Genomic DNA, 4,800 nt, shown 5'->3' on the forward strand with positions numbered 1-4,800 from the left:
TATATATATATATAGCATTTAATATAAATTTTTGCAGTTTTCCCTTGATTCTTTTCTTTTTTTTCTTCCTTCCTTCCCTCCCTCTTTCCTTTCTTTCTTCATCTTTAGAAGATGTTTCTCTATGAAGATGTCCTCTGTAGAAAGTAATCTGGGTATTAAAGATATTTTTCATCTCATTTTGTCTCCCAAAATTGAGAGTCCAAGAGTAAAGTCCTCCTATTTTATATGCATGGATTAAGAATAATTTAAAGAAATTCTTTTGTTTAAAATAAATGATATAAAATGAACATAAAGAAATGTCATGGATTTAAAATAAATTGATGCAGATATATGGCAAGTTACTAATAAAACCACGGGTGCCAAATCATTATGGCTGCAGCGTGATTTTCCTGACAAAGGTACTAACTAACTGCCCTGCTCCAGTGCTTCTGTTACCCATTCCTGAAGTCATGGCAGAAACCAGTCTAAACTCCTTAGCTTGACATAATTGGGCTGAACTCTTAACTTTACAGCTTAGACCATGCCTGTCTAGGCCACATTAAACTATATACATCAGTTTCTTTCTCATTCCATTCCTAATATAGCTTTTAAACAATACCCACTTTCAAACTCCAGTTTAATAATTCATCCCTACTATGAAATTTTCTTTGATTTGACTCCACTTTCCTCCCAACAAAAAAAGTAATGTGCTTTAACTATTTCATTTATATTTTGTAACTCTTACAGAATCTATATTTTGCTTGAATTATAGCTCTTTGTATCCATGTTGTATTTCTCTACAGAGATTGCCTATTTTAGTAAAGCCCTATTATTTTATTTACTTTCTGTAGACAAAATGGAGTCCTGGTATGACTCTGTAAGATAAACATTGGGCTACTAACCACAAGGTTGGCAGTTCAAAACCACCAGTTACTCCTTGGAAATTCTATATAAGGCCACTCAGAGTTGGAAACAACTCGAGGGCACTTTAACAAGAAAACATAGGCAAAATACAGTGGAGTTGGAATTTATAAAGATGTTAGGTTTTAAAACTAAAATTGCTTTCACTGTTATGACGACAAGATGTTCAGGTACTTTATAGCATTTATAAACCTGAGGGACTGACATTTAGGCTTTCAATGAAGTTCAATGTTGAAAGTTCTTCCTTCTGCATGTGTCAAGTCACTATCTCATCACTTGAGAAACGATGAAGTTGTTAGCTTGTATTTAAAGCCTGTACTATATGAAAAAGATCCATGCATCTTGAAGCATGAAAATCAAATACAGCTTGGTGGTATGTTCATATTTTTAAAAATATTTGTCATCTAAAGCCTTGTGTACTTTGTCTGTATAAAATGTACTTTCTACAGATCACAAATATTCAACATATATGCACATATCTTGTTGTTATTCTTAGTTGCTGTCAAGTTGGTTCCAACTTATAGAGACCTTCTGTACAAGAGCACTAAATATTGTCTGATTCTGTGTTATCTTCACAATCATTATTATATTAAGCCCACTGTTGTAGCCAGAGTGTCAGTCTGTTTAACTGAGGGTCTTCCCCGTCTTTGATGCCATTCTTTACTAAGTATGATGTCCTTCTCCAGGGACTGGTCCCTCCTGATACCATATCCAAAGTTCATGAGATGAAGTCTCACCATCCTTGCCTCTTAGGAGCATATTGGCTTTACTTCTTTCAGGACAGATTTGTTTGTTCTTCTGGTAATTGATGGTAGATTCAGTGTTTTTTGCCAGCACCATAATTCAAATACATCTCTTCATCTTCAATCTTCTTTATTCATTGGCCAGCTTGCACATGCATATGAGACAACTGAAAATACCTTGGCTTGGGTCAGGTACATGTTAGTTCTCAAGGTGACACCTTTGCTATTGAAAACTTCAAAGAAGTCTTTTTGCGGCAGATTTGCTCAATACATTGATGCTTGCAGTTTTGGGGGATTCACAAGGGCTAGCATTGGAACATTATTAAGAAAAAGGCTCAATAATCAACAGTGCTAATTAAAGTTTAGAGTGAGATGCTCACTGAAGAGCTAAAGCAAAACCAGATTAAATGCAAAGGGCAGCTATCCAAGGACACTGTGATCTTGTATGACAATGCACGTCCCCATACACTGTTGATACTCTGCCAAAACTTTGTTTTGAGGTGTTAAAGACTCCTTAATGTAGCGCTGATCTTGCTTCATCGGAGTTTTCTTTTGTTTGGTCCTCTGAAAGCAACCCCTTGAGGACGAAGATTCACTTCTGATGAAAAAGTGAAGACAGGGTGCATTTGTGGCTCACAGTTCAACCTAAAGCATGTGTTAATGAGGGAATAATAAAGCTTGTTGACAGATGGACCAAGTGTATTGAAAAGCAAGGAGTTTATGTTGGAAAATGATCTATTTGTCTTTTCTAAAAGTTAATTACATTAGCTCCTAGGAAGGAACGGCTAGGGCGCGGACTGGTTTCCTGGGACTGTGGCTTACAGGGTCCGCCATGGAGCCAGAGTAGATGCTACAAGGACAGACGCACATTGCATAAAATTCCATTCTGAGTATGGTCTTACAGACAATGTCGAGAGAAAAACAGAAAACGAGAAGACATTTCTCATGCACAAAAGGCATGAGAAGGCGGACCTCCACTCTTTGCCAACTCGTGCCTACCTGGATCAGATAGTTGTGCCTATCTTATTACAGAAACTTGCTGTGCTTGCAAAGGAGAGACCACCAAACTCCATTGAATTTCTAGCTTCATATCTTTTAAAAAACAAGGCACAGTTTAAAGTTCGAAACTGACTCATTGGGAAGAACAGAAAAATTGTTTGTTACTATAGATTTACATGATTAAGAGGCAGTTTTAATTGCCATGATTTCTCCCCTCTCTTTTGGAAATCTAAGAACCTTCAGGACCACACAACTTAAATTCCAGAGTTGCCGAAGAGAACAGAGTTCCCTTGTTTTGATTTAATCACTATACTTATTTAATGAGTGTATTCTGTGCAATTTTTCCTCAGACTGTCTTTAACTTTTGTTTTTAAAATGACCTTCGAAATAAATAGTTAAAGCGAAAAAAAAAAAGTTGGTTAACATAAACTCTACAATAAGAGTGCACCTTCATATGTATGTGTGTGTGTATGTGTGTGTGTGTGTGTAGACTCCTGGTGGTGCTGTAGGGTGAGCACTGGACTGTAAACCACAAGGTTGGCTGTTCAAACCCATCAACTGTTCCTTGGAAACCCTGTACAGAGTCACAACTGACTTGATGGCACTTAACAACAGCAATATATATATGAGAGAGAGAGAGACAGAGACAGAGGGTAGAGAGAGTCAGAGAAACATAGAAAGAAAATAAGAGAAACCTAAAAAGACAGAAAGCCAGGGAAAGGGATGTTAGTAGGTGAATAAGTGGCATAAATCTCTAATTTCACAAGTGGATGGGAGATTTAAGATCAGCATCACTTGCCCCAGGCTGACTCCTATACGGCAGAGGTCAGCCCTTCCTCCCGTGATGTGACACTCTCTACTTCTCTGCTAGGTTTGATAATTTGTTGGAATGGTCACATAGAACTTGCAGACCATACTCAACAGTTAAGGGTTTTGGTAGGGAAATAACTAATTACAGTTCAGTTTCAAGAACTCTCATGATATAGTTCTTGGATCAGGATAACTTACCCCCACAAAGGTGACTTGTGCTGTAGTTACTGTAATTATATTATTAGACAGCTATCCATTTTCCTTAGTTGGCCCCAGGCACCTCACATATGTATCACTCTACTCAGTCATTTGGAGTCTTGGTGTGACACTATAAGATAAGCACTGGACTGCTGACCTCAAGGTGAGCACTTCAAAAACACCAGCCACTCCTTGGAAACCCTATACAGTGTGGCTATGAGGGTTAGAGGAAAAGAGGAAGACCCCCAGCAAGATGGATTGGCCAAGTGTCAGCGTCGATGGACTCAAGTGTGGCAACAATAGTGAGGTTGGCCCAGGATCGGGCAGTGTTTTGTTCTGCTGTACATAAGGTCGCTATGAGTCAGTACCGACTCGATGGCACCTAACAATAACAACAATGGGTCAGAACCGACTCTATGGCACTTAACAACAACACAAAGACTATAGAGTCCTCGTGTGGAGTAGCAGGATAATGCGCTGGGTTGCAAGGTCAGTTTGAATTGCAAGGTCGGTGGTTCAAACTCACCACCTGCTCCTAGGAAATCCTATACAGGGTTACTATGAGTTGGAATCAACAAGACAGCACTTAACAACACAAAGACTATAGCTATAAGAGCCATATCCACTAATGTACTGTACCACAGTTGTTGTTGTTGTTAAGTACCGTGGAGGTGGAGTCAGTTCCGAATCATAGTGACCTTGCACAGAGTTTCCGAGGCTGTAAATCTTGACGGGACCAGAATACCTCAACTTTCTCCCACGGTTCTGAACTACCAATCTTGAGGTTACAGTCCGATTCATAACCACTATGTTACCAGAGCTTTGGATACAAAATATAATGTTTTAAACTACTAGTTTAAATTCAGGTAACCATACCCACTGGACAGCACTTAAAAACAATGATATCATAGCGCAATTCAAGTAGAAGCTTTGATATAGCAGCCTGGTTAACAGAGTGGATGGAGTTTGCGCAGTTCACTTAGATTTGGTTCCATTGAACTTGTTCTGACCCTTTATGTTCAACAGAATGAAACACTGCCTGGTCATACCCTGCCCTCATATTCGTTGCTATGCCTCCGCCCACTGTTGCACCCACTGGTCATTTCATCTCACTGAGGGATGTTTAGTTATCTAATGCTGTATAACAGAA

General features: G+C 38.9%; 1 pseudogene; it reads left to right on the forward strand.

The window, feature by feature from the left end:
- The first annotated feature begins 2,475 nt into the window (after positions 1 to 2,475).
- On the forward strand, positions 2,476 to 2,774 carry LOC102840643 (annotated as a pseudogene).
- The last annotated feature ends 2,026 nt before the right edge of the window (positions 2,775 to 4,800 follow it).

This window comes from Chrysochloris asiatica, unplaced genomic scaffold (assembly GCF_000296735.1).
Source record: "Chrysochloris asiatica unplaced genomic scaffold, ChrAsi1.0 scaffold00010, whole genome shotgun sequence".
NCBI lineage: Eukaryota > Metazoa > Chordata > Mammalia > Afrosoricida > Chrysochloridae > Chrysochloris > Chrysochloris asiatica.